General features: G+C 36.3%; 1 protein-coding gene across 3 annotated transcripts in view; it reads left to right on the plus strand.

The window, feature by feature from the left end:
* LOC108744445 (ubiquitin-like protein 3) overlaps window positions 1-18010 on the plus strand; it is a 206137-nt gene that overhangs the window by 160887 nt on the left and 27240 nt on the right. The gene's annotated exons all lie outside the window — the stretch shown is intronic.

Here is an 18010-nt window from a genome sequence, read left to right on the forward strand (position 1 = left end):
TTCTTTTATAGGTAACAGAAAGCAAACACAAATTATATTATATTAAGTATACCTTGTTACGAAAATGTAAAATATGTAGCTCGGGCTTGTAAGCTGAAGGTAGTAAATGTCAATTAGACTTAGTCAGCTGACTTCATATGCATATTGGTACAAATGCAACAAGAATATTTAACCTTCTCTAAAACACAAGTAAATATTCATAGACATAGTGGTATATGTTGCCGCTTTAAATTGTGTAGTATGAGTAAAATTTTAAAAGATTATCGACTAATATGCATTAATCGGAAGGCGAAGGTCATTGATCGAAGCGAAGCCGTCCTCCGACATCCAGTAGAATAGAAATAAACACCTTATTAGAGTCTTTTAGCGTTTAGATTCGTCTACTCTTTTATATGTTTTGTGTGTTTGAAGAGTAGAAATCTACGTATTTATCAGTTGTGACAAACATCTTCGGATAAGAGGGACCAGAAGACTGTAATACAGATAAAGGGCACCGATTTTACTTTATTGTTGTGGTTTTTAGAACTGATCAGTTTTTCTTAGGGATTATCATTGCTTTTGTTTAAAGCTCATTGTGTGTTTCTGTGTTATTGAATGTATTTTTAGTTGCTGACTACCTATATGTGGATCTGTATTTCCATTAACAAGAAATTGTGAAAACTGTTTTTTCAGTTTATTTAAAAAAACTAACGACATGGACTTGCTAGGCTTTTCATGGTTCAAATACAAATATTGCTCGATCTGCTGAGTGCCAGCATTTTCACTCGTTTTACAAAACTGTGACGTTTTTTCAAGAATATAGCCAATATTATTTGAGTCAATTTAACGTTTTCATATTGCGTAAGAGTGCCTCATCCACTTTCGTGATAATTTGAGTCGACCTTGTGTGTTTGTCTTGTTCCCACGCCAGTCATAATAATACGCGATTGTAACGGTTTTTTTAGACTGCTGGCTGATCGCTAAAAATACATCGCTGATGAGCTATTTTTACCGACATAAGTACATAATATGGGCGCTCGAAAGCTTTTCAAAACGAACCGGTTTCCAATCGAGGAATGCAAAACAAATGTTGGTAAATATTCTACAGTATTTGTGAATGAAAGTGACTCTTTTATTTACGGTGATTTTCGGTCAAGTAACGGTAAGGAAACTGTACGGGCCAACGGCTGATAAACTGACAGAACTCAAGCATATATTAGCAAGAATTTTCGGATCTAATAGTTATATTTCACAGAATATTCGTCGATTTTTTGTTGAAGTGAAACCTCTATATAGACGGGGATATTACGATTTTTTCTGTCACGAAAAAGCGTTATGGTCGCGTGGAAGGGGTATACGGTATATCGCGTGGTTGAAGGCGGCAGCGACGAAGGCAGAGAAAGACGGTGGTAAGAGGGCAACGGCTGTATTAAATGGATATAATGCACAGCCGCGCGGAGTCCCGACGGCGTGTGCTGTGCTCAGCTGTTGTTTTCATTACCTTTGCTCTGCACGTGGCTGGGCATCATTGTCTCTATTTGCCGTCTGTGTAAAAGCCAAATCATAATTTGCAGTAAATCTGTGAAAACGAAATGAGTGCTGGGGGACACATAGTAGAAGTCAAACTTCAATGGACAAGTGAATAAGCGAATGGCAACGGACAAGTGGAAAAACGAATCGCAACAAATTTTTTACTTCAAGTTTTATAGGCAGATTGTTAATGTACTTGTCCAATTTGAAAACCGGACAAAATTTTTAGTTGAAGTTTTACAGGCAGGTTTTCAAATTGGACAAGTACATTAACAATCTGCCCGTAAAACTTGATGTAAACATTTTATTGCGATTCATCTTTTCACTTGTCCGTTGCCATTCGTTTATTCACTTGTCCATTGAAGTTTGACTTCTACTATGTGTCCCAGCACACATTCAGTTTTTATTGTATTGTAGTTTAGAAGCTAAAAAAGGCGTAACTACAATAATTGTAATACTGTATTTGAAACAAATGAGACACCTATTTTTTGGAACGATAAAATGAAGTCTGGGAAGCTCTGGAATTTCAGAATATAATTTAGACAGATTTGGAATATTATTTCATACTACTTCATTGCACAAAAGGCAAATCTGGTGGACTTTATGACATGAGCGTATCAAGTAACCTCAGATCATTATGAGATACTACACTTACAAGTGAGTTCACTGTGTTATTATTTTTTGGATTGGTTCGTACAGATTATATTGTCGATGATATAACTAGAATCTCTCAAAAGACAACACGAATAAGATATTGTAATTTGTGTAATTGTGGGGGTTATTAGAGGGTGTAGACTTAACAACAGTAATATACATAGAAGAGATATCTTCTAAAGAAAAATTGTAGATAGTTTGATTCCAATTATCTCGAACAAAATTAGTTTCATTTAAGTGTTTCGACTTAAGGAAGTCTATATATCTAAGTGCCTATAATATGTGTTTTTGTAATTATCATTAGTGCAATAAAATAAAAATTAGGCATGTAAATATGTTAATAATGTTACTGTTAAGACTTTATTGTTCCAACCTGCGGTACTAACCCCTTTAATATCAAGAAGGGTACCATCGTAACTACCTTCGTACAGCTACATAATGACATCAAACAATTAGGGTTTCCTTAAATTATCGGTACAGCTATTGTGTAGTGCATACTTATTCCTGCATTCGGACTGTTTGGGTAGCTTTGGACCGGGGGAAATTTGGGGGTAGTGGCCGAGGTGTGTTTAGTTTTAAGATATAAAAACACTACTAGATTATCAATAACAGAAGATCAATTCAGACATCAAACAAGTACCAAGTATCTTTTCGAGTGACAATTAATAGTTGTAGTTAATTAGTGTGTATGTATTATACAGTACGGGTCTTTTTAATCAACATACTCTGGTCCTTCGAGGTTATAGTTTACCTAAAGCATTATAATTTTTATTTTGACCGTTCTCTGCACCCAACAATCTACAAAAATTACTTCGTTTTTGAATTGTGTTTTTCTATAGTTAATTGAAATTGAAATAGAATAATGTTGTGTTGAAACATTTCTTGTATTTTACTTAAAACTAGAGCGTTAATTTATTTATACAGATCAAGTTTTGAAACATTGTAGGTAACATGTAGAATACTTTTAATAGCCGGTCTCCATTGTAATTACTGTTCTAACTTCAGCTTTCCAATCAGCATAAGAATTGCCAACCATAAATTGATTATTTCAACCATTATCCCTCGTTATTCTCTACAGAGAATTTCTCTAATTGGAAATCTCTCGCGCTCCAGCTAGTTTTACAATTCCAGATCGTTTCCTTTATTTGCGTGCCCGATAACTTTACGGAATTTTTATTAAGTACAATTTCTCGGTGTAATTATACCCTTCTTTGAGAAAACTTTCGAGAAAAGCATTTCTTAAATTAACCCTCCTCTTTTAAAATGTAGCGTTTCCTACTCTCTTCATTCCGATGCAGATTTGATTTGTCGTCGAATAATTCACCAAGTTAAAGTTCCCGGCGGCATTAGAGAAATTCTCCTTTCTATCCCAGCAGTTCAGTGTAAGTAATTGAAAACTTTTGCGACGCCTACAAAAAGCAAGTAAATTAGTCGGTGTTGCGAGCAGGTCTTTAAAACCAATTAACAGCATTCGTTCGCGAAAGTTGTTCTACTCCATTCTACTTTAAGGTTGGGTTAGGTTAAGCGTATCGAGCAAAAACCTCAAAAACAAATATCTTAAAATTCCTTAAAATGATTTTTCCCTAAATAACTCTTAAAACTTTAAAACCAGTCTTCTTGTAGTTGTCCCACAAGGGTGAAATTATGTCCTCTATAATTTTCCAAACGATGTGCGTCCGTCATTCGAAAGCTTATATGCAGCCTTTAAACAGAATAAGATAAAGCTAGGCGCTTTACCAATAACTACACGTCTAACGACATTGTAGAAGTAAATGACTATTAAAAATGTAATTAATTGTGTTAGACCTACTTTTGACGTGTTCAGTATTGGACGTGTTTAATTATAAATATGCAGTCATCGTAGGGTCATAAATATACGAAGTGGCAGTGGCTCTGCCAAAAACGCCTGCCTACGGAATCCTGGGGTTAAACTAGGTTAAGATGGGTATTATAGTTGTGAGTAGAGGTAATTTGGAATGATATGGACTTTGTACTTGGATTGTGCAGTGGCGATACTCGACATTGACTTTTTACAGTTTGTCTGGAGTTCGATCTCCAATCCTGGTAGTATAGTGAGCCACATTGTTGGAATCAATAGAATAACATCCCAGCCAATGATTTCTAAATGCAGAATTTGAATCTGTAATAATATAGTAAATAATAACAGTAATAAGAGCCACCTTTCGCTCGTATATAGGTTCATGGCATTCTAAACTACCTATAACCGTTGCGTCGTCTTGCTAGTTTCTTGACTCTTCTAGAGCTTGGAGAGGGCGTCGCGTCGTCTTTGCTCGGAACCCATTATCTCCACCGACAGCTGCGTCTGCTCAAAAACGTATACGAAAAGTCGTTGGGTTAAATCAATTTATATTGCATTCTCTTTGAGTTCGTGCATAACGAGCTTAGTTCTTCGCCTAGACGGGAGAGAAGATGCCTAGCACGAATCCTCTCGTCGCATATCGCGCCATAGACTTCTCGTCAGGTTGTCTTGGTCTTATTGCTTTTTAGAAATGGAAGGCGTGGTGCCGTGGCAGATAGCGATGATGATGGCAGATGGAAATGCCAATGAAATATTATGTGCTCTGGTGTTACGGCATTACATCTTATTAGGTTGCTAGGGAGCAGTCCGACTCACCTTTTATCTCTCCTGTAATAAGAAATATCTTGACTTTGACGTATTAGTTGTCCCTTTTTCGAACCAAATAAATGAATAATTTCCATGCAGGTATTCGAACTTTCGCTCAAATTTAATTCATGGTAAGAACCGCTTCATAAAACAAGAAACAAAATAAAATCAGATGAAACACTAAAAGAGGATAACGATATAATTAACAATTGAAGAATGAAACTATATCTGAGGATTACACTGAAGAATGATTGGAAGTCGAAAGAACAGATCGGAAATGTCAGTGTTTTGGAAATGAAAATTTTAGGGAGAGATTACAGGAAATATTGTTAAGAAAAATACGGTTTAAGATCGTAAAATACTAAAGAAACCAACATTGAAACTCAATGAAGAAGGAAAAACAACCATAGATGTCATGTGGTAGTTAAAATTTTAAAAGGAGTATACGAAAGTACAAATTATAAAATATAAAATATCCATGGTGAACGCTGTCTGTAAAAATTAGCTACCGAGTTCGTTAAGACTTGACAAGGTCTACAGATGGCGTTCACGACGCCGTTTATGGTCATTCGGTAAACGCAAGTAAACTGATCCGCATTCTCTCAGAACTGCCTACAACGTGATGGCGAAATCCAAAGGGATTGAAATCGTAATGCACATCTGACGTTTTCGACCAATAACCTTTGTACAGGTGAAGTGAATTTGGGATGGTAATGATAAAGTAAATTAAGTATACATTAATAAGATTTGCATCTTCAAATCAAAGCATCAAGAGGTGGTAAAAAAGAAATAAAATAAATGTGTAGATTTGAGGGTGTTTTTTATTACTCATAATCGTAATTTTGGTTTTTGTGGGTACATAAAAGTTTCCTGGAATCAGTCGTGAGAAAATACCGTAATTCACAACACGTTCAAGTTATAAATTTCAGTCAGTGGCCGATTTCGGCAATTGTATACAAAAGATTCATAAGTATATTGGGAATTGCATAGTTGAATGGTTATTGAAATAATAATAACTCCGCCCCTGTCCCATTAAACAATAACACATTCGGAAAAAACATTCTTCAGTCACTAAAAACCACTGATTTATCGCACATGTATCACCTCATTATGTGACGAAAATTGTTTACCACGCAAGGATTCTGATAGTTTTGGAAGCAGTCCGTAATCGCTGAGAGCCAAAAGTGGATAATATGGCGGATGCTAAAATAATTCCAAACCCGCCTTAACTATTGTATGTAGCTTCTGCAAAGGTGGTTTGACTGCATGGATGCATTATCCTGATGTAAGAGTACACCTTTGCGCTACTTTGGCTGACGTCTGGGGTAATTTAATAACTAAATTGGCACAATGAGAACCTGTAATTGTGACCCCTTTCTTCAGGAAATACGAGGGTGGATTGATAAGTTTCCGGCCTAACCAAGAGATGACGCCACTAGGCCTACCTTGAGGTGACATTCTATAGTACCATCCTTGGATAGCTTGTAGCTATAGTTTCAGCCCGATCTCCTTGCTAGTGTAGGTTTGACAGCACGCTGAACAAGACGCCTCTGTGGTTTTCGTAAAAATGGAAAAGCAGGAAAATCGTGCTGTCATCAAATACTTTTATTTGAAGGGGTTAACGCCGAAGGAAATTAAAAAAGAGATGGACTCAACACTGGGGACATCCTCCCCGTCATATTCAACCGTTAAGCAGTGGGTTTCCGAGTTTAAAAAGGGTCGTGTGAGCACCTCTGATGGGCCTCGCTCAGGACGCCCCGTTGAGGTCACAACTCCAGATATGATCGAAAAAATTCATCAAATAGTGCTGGGAGACCGCAGATTGAAAGTGCGTGAGATAGCTGAGACCTGTAAGATGTCATATGAACGTGTGCAACATATTTTGCACCAACATTTGCATATGGAAAAGCTCTGTGCAAGATGGGTGCCGCGTTTGCTAACAGTCGACCAAAAATTGATTCGAAAAAACATTTCTACCGCAAATTTGTCATTGTATAAGCGTAATCCAAGCGAATTTTTGCGTCGATTCGTAACCGTTGACGAAACGTGGGTCCACCACTACACTCCTGAAACCAAAGAACAGTCTAAACAGTGGATTGGACCAGGGGAACCAACTCCAAAGAAGGCAAAAACAATTTTTTCGGCGAACAAGGTTATGGCTACTGTTTTTTGGGATGCAAGAGGTATTATATACATTGATTACCTTGCAAAGGGTAATACTATCACTGGTCAATACTACGCAGACTTATTGCAACGTTTGAGCCACGAGGTGAAAATTAAACGACCTCATCTGGCGAAGAAAAAAATCTTGTTTCATCACGATAACGCACCAGCGCACACGTCAATCGTTGCGACGGCTAAAATCAACGATCTAAAGTTTGAATTGATGCCGCACCCTCCTTACTCTCCAGACCTAGCCCCGAGTGACTATTTTCTGTTCCCTAATCTCAAAAAATGGCTTGGCGGTAAGAGATTTGCGGACAATGAAGAAGTAATCGAAGCTGTAAATGGTTATTTTGAGGAGCTTGACGAATCAGTCTATAGAGATGGCATTAATAGACTGGAACACCGCTATGAGAAATGTATCAGCCTTGGAGGAGATTATGTTGAGAAATAAAAAAAAAAAATTTTTAAAAACCTTGTTTTTCTTGGTCAGGCCGGAAACTTATCAATCCACCCTCGTATACTAAAATTACATCTTCACAATCTCCAAGCACGGATAACATAATCTTCCCTGTTGAAGGCTGCATCTTGAATTTTTTCAATGTTGGTTAACCCCGGTGGGTTCATTGTCCATTCTTTACTTTGTATTTTGATGTCTGCATCGTAATGATGAATCTAGGACTCATCATTGTCAAGAGTCGTGTAAGAAAATGTTATTTATCTTATCTAAATATTCGTTGCCATTATTATATGACTCCCAAACTTAATGGTTTTTTGCAGACAGGATTTAACAGGTTCAGATATTTAGTTTTGTAGTTTTGGTCTGTATATATATAAAGCAGGTTACAATGCAACGTAGAAATAAATAATTATTTCGGTTTATAATTGACTGAGAAACGGATCATAGGAATCAGCTCTCATATTCTTTCAAAACCACTTGTAATTGATGATTTTCTTCAATGCAAAAGTTTTTATTATTTGCTGGATTACGTGGGTAGACAGTTAACAATGTAAAAATCTTTCAATGATCCAGTCGTTTTTATTACGATAAACGAAACGACCTTAAAGTTTCCCATTTTGATAGCATCCCGTTTAATGCTCTGCCATTCGTGAAATAAACGTAAAATGAGTCAGAGAAGCCGTTAAAGGAAAGCATTTTTGCTTGCAACTTTGTTTGCATAGGATTTATCGTATATCTATAATTTTTATATTTTTCGGAAATTGCACCTTTAATTTTTCTTTCCTGGAATGTTTCGACAAAATCGTTCGGAGATCTTTGTGTAACGTTCTATTAAACAAACAAAAATTTTGAAATAGAATGTAGAAACATGGCTCGTGTAAATTGCAAAATCTAGAAATAGGTATCCTTGTTAAAAGAAAAGAAAACATTGATCAAGAGCGTGTCGAGCACGTGGATACTATATTAGTTTCGCACTTTTTCTTCACTATTTTCTGCAAGTTATTGACGTAAGCGAAACTTTTTAAGTTATGAGGAGCTCTCATCAACTTGTAGTATCTTCATTAAAATAATATGGTACTGGAGGAAAGGGACACATTGCATCCCGCATTACCTGCATAGTATTTATCAAAGAAGAATTTAAAAAGAAAAAATGGTAGAAGTCAACATTTCGCTTTACTTTAAAATTATATTTTTTGCTCTAAAACAGAAAAACTTCTTTACCGTAGAGAGTTGAGGAATGTATTACCGACAAATTACGTGTGGCATACCTAAAAAGGATGTAACAAACAGTATCTACTGTTACGAGGTAGCTCATTGTGTTTTCTGTAATTGCAATCCAATACCGTCTGTTTTTATATTGCTTCGTACAGACTATGCGCGTCAGTGACTCACTCTTTCAGTAATTTTGTTACCGGTGAATAATAAGGATACCATGGATAGAGAGGGTTAGAAATGAAAAGATATTAGAAAGAATAGGAGAACAGAGAACTCTGTGGAAGTCAATAAGAAATATGCGAGATAGGTTGGTAGGACACCTTCTCAGGCATAAAGGTCTAGTCAGAGAGATATTAGAGTCAGAAACGGGAGTTAAGAGGAATAGAGGTAGACCTAAATTAGATTACTGGTCACAAATAGTTAAGGATGTAGGAGTTATAATTTTACAGAAATAAAGCTGTTATTTGTTTATAATTTTGGCTTGAATAGCTTTATTAAAAACAGAAAACATGAACAGGAATGCCTCTTAAAAAAGGTCATCTAAAACTAAAAAAGGTTTTGTACTTCTATCCACCAAGAACCTTTCAAACGACTACCTTCTACTTATGAAGAATGGAAAAACTTTGGCGGTTGTTGTAGAACAACTAAAATGTCGTGTTTTGGCGTTGGGGTTTGAGCTATTTTGTTTTTTCTACCTTCTACTTGCCTTTTCTTAGAATTTTTGTAACTGTTTTTGTTGTAGCTGCTAATAATTTGAATTGGCGTTTTATTATCATGCTGTTTCGAATTTCTACGTTAAATAGTTTATAAGTCGAGGGGATCAGCATTAGTAATTTTTGTTCCCCGAATTTCACATTATATTTAACTTCCCGGTATTTTATATGGATTTCATCGCATTTCACGGTGGTTTCAATGCATATGATTTGGTTTTTATTGGTATACGATAGGACTTCATCAAACTTCATAAGATTTAACGTGGATTTCATTAGATTTTCCCATTATTGAATTTATTAGATTTCATGCGGGTTTTATCGGATTATATATGGACTTCAGTAGGTCACGTGTCGACTTCATGTGAATTTTCAATGGATTTCATACGAATTTCAAAAGCGGGTTATGTAATTTACACTAAAACACTAAAATAAACTAAAAATTCATAGAGATTACAGAATTTCAAATGGTATCTATAATAGATTGCATGCGGATTTCGCCAGATAATATGTGGACGTCATATGATGTTCCACAGATTTCATTAGTGGTAACCCCCTCGGATCTTGTAAGAGTTCCCTTTTCTTTTTAGAGGTGCATACGTTCAGTAGAAATAGTAGAACCAAAAACAGAGACATGGACAGTTAAATGACCACTAAATGCTAATTAAATGCCTTAATAAGGAAATTAAATTGTACGCCAATTTTTTAAGTTTGCTGCTCTGCTATCTTAAGATTAATTTAGCAGAGTATGAACGAAAAGATTATTTCTTTATTTACAATAGGACTGTTCAAGGAAATATATTGTATCTCAGAGTATTTGACCTGTGTAATCTACCCTGAAGAAACTTTAACACCATAAAGCGAAACGTCGGTGCGATTATTAAATTGGTTATATAGTCCTATTGATAAATATTAAGGCAGGAAATACGAAAGTGTATAGATACAATTTTTTGTAGATCAATATTAAAATAATAATAATAATATCAGCATCTAAGCGATGAAAAAAATTATGCAAACACAGATATTAGTATTCCATTTACCTTCTTCAACATTCTAGGCGATGTAACAGACAACGTCATATTAAGGGGCAAAGAGCGTGCATATCAGACACCACCTGACGCTCTATGTCGTCGTTCTGTGCAGCACAGCAATAAAATTTCCAGCGTTTTGACGTTGAAGTGCTTCGGGATGTCGTCGGCTTAACACTGAACTACCAGCACATCAAATGAGTTTTCTCTTCATATATGTATCTACATACATATAGATTTGTCGAAATAAACCGAAACTGGAAGAATTATTGACAGTAAAAACGCGGAAGTCACAAGAGATAAATAAAATTTTTCGTTGCAACATACTGTACTACAATTGAGAGTTTATTAAAAGCGGTCAAAATTCGACCAACATGTCACATTATTGTACCTTTGAAGATTATTAGAAAGAAAATTAGAAGTAGTTCAGCATTTCATGGACCTTGATGATCTTGAGTGAAAAATTCCACTCATTCTGTATCTCAAAATGAAGAAGGAACCCTTTTAAGATCACGTCGTTGTTTATCTATGTGTATGGCAGGATCATTTTTCTCAGGAACGTGTGAAGGTATCAAATTGAAATTAATTTAAAATAAGTACTCAGGTTTGAAATCCCTTGGACCTATGAAAAAGTCAAAATTCTAAATCAACGCAATCAAAAACCACGGCCTTTAAGCCCCATACTTTGACAAGGGAATCAATAATTATAGGAGACTTCTCAGTGGTCTAGAATCATGAAATTTAGCAAGAAGCACAATTAAAAGGAAAAATCCAAAAATCAGAAATTTGTAGTTCGAAGTTCATGGATTTAATTAATATTCCATTAATATAATTAATAATTTATTGTTTTATTAATTTTTTCAAATGTTTGAATTGATGGTGATCATAATTAAAAATTAATTTAAATGGAGGCGTCTCCTCTCCCAAAAAAGAGAAGAATGAGCAAATCCAAAGTGAAAACGATGCTCATTGTCTTTTTTGACATGAAAGGCATCGTCCACCATGAATTTGTTCCTCCTGGACAAACCGTCAACGCCAAGTTTTACGTGGAAGTGCTCAAGAGACTCAAACGAAGGGTCAATCGGGTCCGACAAGACATCGCAGCCGACTGGCAGTTCCATCACGACAACGCCCCAGCTCACACCGCCTTTCTTGTGGACAGCTACCTGATCCCAACGCTTCCGCAGCCGCCCTACAGTCCAGATGTGCCCCCCCGAACTTTTTTTTTGTTTGCTCGCCTGAAAAGGCCGATGAAAGGCAAGCATTTTCAGAAATTATTTAGGAAATCGCGCTGGCAGCGCTGCATCAACGCAGAAGGAGCCTATTTTGAAAGTTTTTAAAAAATTGTAACGATTGGCTCAATAATTTTTTTTAAATCGACTCAGTCCTATTACTTTCCGGACAAACCCTGTATGTGATGTTACACTAAGGAGGTTGGGGTCTCAGTAACGTGACCAACTGTGATAAGGACAAAAACTCACGAAATTAGTGTGACGTACTTTACGGATGACCCCTTACTTACATCACAAAAAAATAATTTTTTAATTGTAATATTGTAATAATACGTTTTGGGGACTGTTTTTGGGGGAAAACTTAAAAATACTCGGAAAAAGGCGGGAAAAACCTTCCAGACTTCTAGATTCCCGTGACGGATAAACTATTTACATACCTACAATCCTTGCAGCGCGAGTCCAACTCGCATTTGGCCGGCTTTCTTTTAAGTATGTGACCCCTAGTGAGGACTTAGCTTATTAAATAAGTAATTTGTTAACCGACTTTCCTTTGTATGGTTTCCGCTATCCTTGCATGTCCCGTCTCAAAAATTCTCTGATTGAAAGCTCAGGTAACTATTAAGTTTCATCCATAATAATAGGTTGAAAGGTTTCTAACTAAATAGATTTGTGTAATGGCTTTTAGCTTCCATTTACGTATGTACGTATGTACGTTATTATCTACACCATTAATACAAAATTAATCTTCAATCTAACAAACCATTTACCTAGACGTAATTGAATACAAAGCTGTATAGCAAACAGTTCTTTGTTATTGAATTAACATACCATACCTTATACATATCAGTAATGAAATTAACTGGGTGCAGGTGATAATGGAATATTTATTTCTAATTTGCATTAAATGTTGTAACTTTTTGGTGTTATGACATATTATACATTACTTCTAGAAACCAACACGCAAATTTACCATGTACAATATAATTACAGTAGGTATAATAGGTACGTTTCAAACCTATTTGGGTTGATGAAAGTATGTCACTTGTTGCATTTGATGAGGTCAATGCATTACTCGATAATAATTAATATTTATTGTATGTTTACTAATTTCTTGTTGCCGCCAGTTAGAAACACATGTTGGTAATACGCAAAAAGTACCGTTTTCATGCTTTTCATCCTTTTATATTCAGAGGGATTGCATTAGTTTGAGTTTTTTGAGGCGAACTTCGCGACTATCGTATATTCGTGGTCTACTGTTCAAAAAGTATCGCGAAATTTATGTTTCTTTAAAAATTATTTATTTATTCATGAATATCTATTTTGTCTGTGCCAAAATCTTTTCCAATCCTTGAAACACTTGATCTTGTTCAGCTGCCCTTTTGATGCCGCGTTTATCTCCTCATTCCTAGCGTATATCGTCGTCCTTTCATGGGCCCCTTTAGTTTCGGGAACGAGAAAAAGCCACAGGGGGTCACATTTCGGGAATACGGTGGCTGCGGCATTATTAGTGTGTTGTGTTTGGTCAAAAATTCGCCTACAAGCAACCATGTGTGAGCAGAGGCGTTATCATGGTACAATAGTCAATTTTTGTTCTTCCACAAATCCAGGCGTTTCTGGCGGATTATTTCGCGTAAATTGCTCATAACTTGCAGGTAATATTCCTTTTTGACCGTTCTCCCCTGTGGTAAGAACTCATGCCCCTGCAATCGAAGAAAACTATAAGCAAAACCTTCACATTCGACCTAACTTGGAGCGCCTTTTTCGGTCTTGGCTCGTGCGGCAGCTTCCATTGGGATGTTTGAGCTTTGGTTTCCACGTCATAATCACAATCCCATGCTTCGTCACCAGTTATGACCCTGTTATGAGAAAATTTGGGTCGTCGCGGACAGAGTCCAACAGCTCCTTACTTAGCAATGTTAATGCGATGCTGTTTTTGGTCGAAATTGAGCAATTTTGGTACGAATTTCATTCTCATCTTCTCGGCCCTCTGAAAACATTTTGTACGATTGATAAACGTTGCTTCGGTCCAAGGTAGTATCACCATATGCTACAGTCAACATTTACAATTTCTACACAAAAATTTTCAGTCTCTACAGTCTCTCAGAGTCTTTCAGCGTCTCTCACAGTCTTTCACAGTCTCTCAGTTATTGCCTAGGTGTTTGTATGGATCTCTCACAGTCTCTGTATGAGAGACTCGAACGATAAAATTGTTAATTCAAAGATTCGAGTCTCTCATAGAGAGACTGAATGAATAAAACTGAAAAATTGAGAGACTCGAGTCTCTCGTAGAAAGACTGGGATCTCTGAAATATCTTGAACTTTTAACTATGTCTATCGAGACACCACTTATTGAGAGATTCGAGTCTATCGTTCAGAGATTCGAGTCTCTCGTTCAGAGACTGGATACGAAATGAGGATCTCTCCATGAGCTACTCGAGTCTCGTTCAGAGACGCTAAACAGTTTTTTTGACAGTCTCTCTCAGCGACACCAGAGAAACTCGATGAGAGACGGAGGCTCGAGTCTCTCTACAGAGACTCTGAGAGACTGAACATTTTATTTCGGGATGCATCCGCGCACATAATTTTGTTTATAACACAAAATTTGATTATTCTTTGATCCCTTGTTTGGAATATGCACAATGTATACATGCAGAAAACAAAAAAAAAATGCGTAACTAAAAGTACAGGACATTTTTGTCATTGGGTAATACCTTGGCTTTCACCTTTTAATTACCTTTTCACTAGCGTTTCAAAGCAAAATCTCCCAAAAGGAGAGCATTCCGGGAGCGCTATCTGTGGTAAGATCTTTCGCTTGTAGAGCGTAGCAACCAAAGATACAGTGCCTATATTCAGCTAGAGCAGGACAGTGTCAAAGGATGTGGATACCACTTTCCACCTCCTCCTCACGAAAGCAATAGGGATAAGTGGCGCTTATTCCCAGTTTGTTACTGTGGTAGCACAGTTCTGCGTTGCCTGTAAGGATTTCACTAGAGTCTTGACTTTTTTCCTGTCCCTGCAGTTTCTAGGAGAGATAAAGGCCTTTCTTTGCCTGCTTACATCCTTGTTGTGTTCCCCAATCCCTGTAGAGTTCTGAAGCAGGCTATCTCAATTTCTTGCTTGACCAGGATGTCCACTTGGGTCGATGATGATGTTTTTAGGCACCTGCTTTAGCAAAGTCAACTGCAAGTTCGTTTCTTTTTATGCCGTTGCGCTCTGACCCGAGACCCAGAACAAGAACCACTTTGTTTCGAGTCTATAGTTGTAGGTAGTTTCGACATTGTTGAATACCCTCTGGGGGGCCTCTAATGGAGCACTTTTACAGTCAGTCCATATGCATATGCGCGCGGTGTTGTTATCAGCAAGTATTTCCCGGACACAACAAGCAATAGCGATTACTTCCGCTAAAATACCCGAATATTTTGAGTAAAATCGTTGATTTAGACTTGTGTAGAGATGCATTAGGAGTCTCTGATTTTCTCTTTATAATAATTTACGTCATTCGGTGTTATAAAGCGTGTACATTCGGTTAAAGAAGGTTACCCGTCGGAACGAAGTACTGATATACGAAAATAAAACTTGCAATAAAACGCTTCTCATGGCTTTTCATTGAAAAAGTTTTTCTTTTTAATAAGTCAAGTTTCTGCGTTTTTTTTTTATGACGTCATTTTATGTCCCTGTAACAAAGGAGGTTACGACATTTTTTTAGCTTCAAGGGTGAAGTTTCGATAAAAAAGTCGTAAATCGGGGTTGCCAGGTTTTTTATTTACATTTTACATTCGATCCTTTTGTGAATCAATTACCCGCGTATCAAGGGGAGCCACGAATTAGATTCACTTTCGAAAATGATTGATTGCTGTTATCGTAGAATTTCCAAAGCACTAACTGCTCGTGTTTACAAGGAAAATTCGGGCACATACAATTTCAGCCTTACAATTTATTTCGTTTTATCGTTTTAATTGAATTTCACCTCATCGCTAAATTTGATTGATGGATACAAACGAGTAGAGATTTCTTTTTCAAAATAAGTCCAGTTTTGTAGGGGTTGGAATATTTACAATTGTTATTACAAAACGATTTTTTCTAGTTACTGGAAATCGGAATAATACAATTTATATGAGGCGATTCCTTTTTCGTTTGTTTTCAATAAATACTCATTTTTAGGGTTCCATACCTCAAAAGGTAAAAAGGAATCCTTATAAAAAGGATAATTTTTTGTTGTAATGTTGTTATTATACGTTTTCGGGAGAAACCTAAAACATACTCGGAAAAAGCAGCAAAAAAAACCTCGGTGTTAAACTGAAAGTTCTAAAATTCTGGTACCACCTCAGAATGCTGGTCGCCGAGGCCTCATCCTTGGTCACGTGGCATGTTTTCTGGACTTTTCCGATCTTGACTGATGAGCTGAGGTGATACAAAAGAAACAATTATAGAAGTGATACCCGAAGAGTAGCTTCCACTCATGGATGCTCTTGCTAAACTGCCAACTTGTCGGAAAACGAAAATAGTCACATTCACCCCAAACTCATACCCATCGACTGTTACTATTATTTTGGAATGATTCCTTACCGAGACATTCGTATCACTTACGAGCCTCCTTCAAAACGTTTCTCCCATTTCCCAAGATGTCTTTAGAAGCTGCCGGATAGTTACCCCGTCTCTTGCCTAGTTACACATCAGTGTAGTACCGGAAACACGAACTATGTATCAGACTTCGACATTCCGCCAAATCAACGTTAGCAGTGTAACAGTCTTCAAACTCAATTTTTAGGAATTCAACACATTTTTATTACATTGTAAGATACATACATAGGTAATGAAACTGAATTTATGATGGGAGATTTTCCCTAATCACTCATGTTAAAATAGTGACAAGTGTAGGTACTAGTGGAAACTACCAGTGGAACTTCAAATGCTTAGATATCAGCTAATTTGTAGTAGAGGAACCAGCGTGACCCTTAGACTAATTTTGAAGACCACTGCTCTATTGTAGGTTTAGATCATAGTTAACCAATCGGAAGGACATTTTCTATCTTTCGGCTTTGTAATACAGTGTAGGTCGAAGGTCGAACTGACTGCTCGCCCACCAGCTTTAATACTTAATACATGGAATTTGTATTATCCATACCTTTAGTAATCACAGAAATTTTTTATAACAACGATTCCTAGTTTTAACTATAACAATTGCAGTTCAGTTTTCTCAGTCCCTCAATTAGTAATAAACCCGAATATTTTCCAATTACCCTTTATTTAATTTTTAAACGGTAATTTTGAAGCACCCTCTGTAATGTTTTCTTAGTTTTTATAAAGGAGACACTGAGTTAGCCGTAGGCGCAGTTTAATTGGTGTGTAACCCGTACTCATTTATGAAAGCGCGATTTCACCCCTCGGTGTAATTTGTAGAGGATGTGGGTGTAGGGCATTAGAATGTTCGACCAATTTAGTTGTAAAAATGACAAGAAAATATTCCACTGTATACGTATTTAATTCTTCATCCATTATTAATAACGGTTGTTGTTTGAATAATTTCCAGATTAACGAACTTTAAATGTCCTTGTCATAAGGGAATAAACAAGAAAAATTAGTTTTGATTTCCACCGTTTTAATGACAAGGATTATGTACCGGAGCATTAAAGGGGTGACTAGGCACCCCTCGTATATGTGAGGGTCTATATTATGGTCTGAATTCAAAAGCCATTGATAGGGAGGGAACTCGAGCTTGCAAAATTACTCTAACGATTTTTTGAATCATTTTAAGTACTCATATTCTTGTGAAATTTTCACAAATAACGTTTTCATTATTATGTTTTCTAAATTATAAAAACAAAATGTTTTACCAAATTATTGATTTAAGAATGAAATGATAAATAATTTGAAATATTATTCTGAATATTCATTAATGAATTTTTTACCCACTACACACTACCTCAAATTAATGAGGGAAAAATTGTTGCACTAGTGGTAGAACATTGGAGCGTTAAGCCAAAGATCCCGGGTTCGATTCCCGGCGGGGGTGTGACAACAGCAACAATTTTTCCCTCATTAATTTGAGGTAGTGTGTAGTGGATAAAAAATTCATTAACAAATTTTCAGAATAATATTTCATATTAAACTAACTTACTTCTAAAAGATGTCTAAATTGTATGTATGATAAATAATTGATTAATTTCTTTGGAAAGGAGTTTTATTATATTTTTAATGATTTCTTCATTTTATTTATTGCACATCTTGTATCTAAACTCCTATTCGCAAATTAAAACGTTTTGGTTATGTTGTACAACATTATTTGTTTGTCTTTTACAGTAACATTAAAACAAACAGCGGTAATGAAGCTGCACTCGTTCAAGATAAATAAACAGCTTATAGTTTGTTTCTTATATTACATAACGCAACGTTCTTATTACATCCGTTTGTTT

The sequence above is a fragment of the Agrilus planipennis genome, unplaced genomic scaffold (assembly GCF_000699045.2).
Source record: "Agrilus planipennis isolate EAB-ADULT unplaced genomic scaffold, Apla_2.0 scaffold29, whole genome shotgun sequence".
In the NCBI taxonomy this organism is placed as follows: domain Eukaryota; kingdom Metazoa; phylum Arthropoda; class Insecta; order Coleoptera; family Buprestidae; genus Agrilus; species Agrilus planipennis.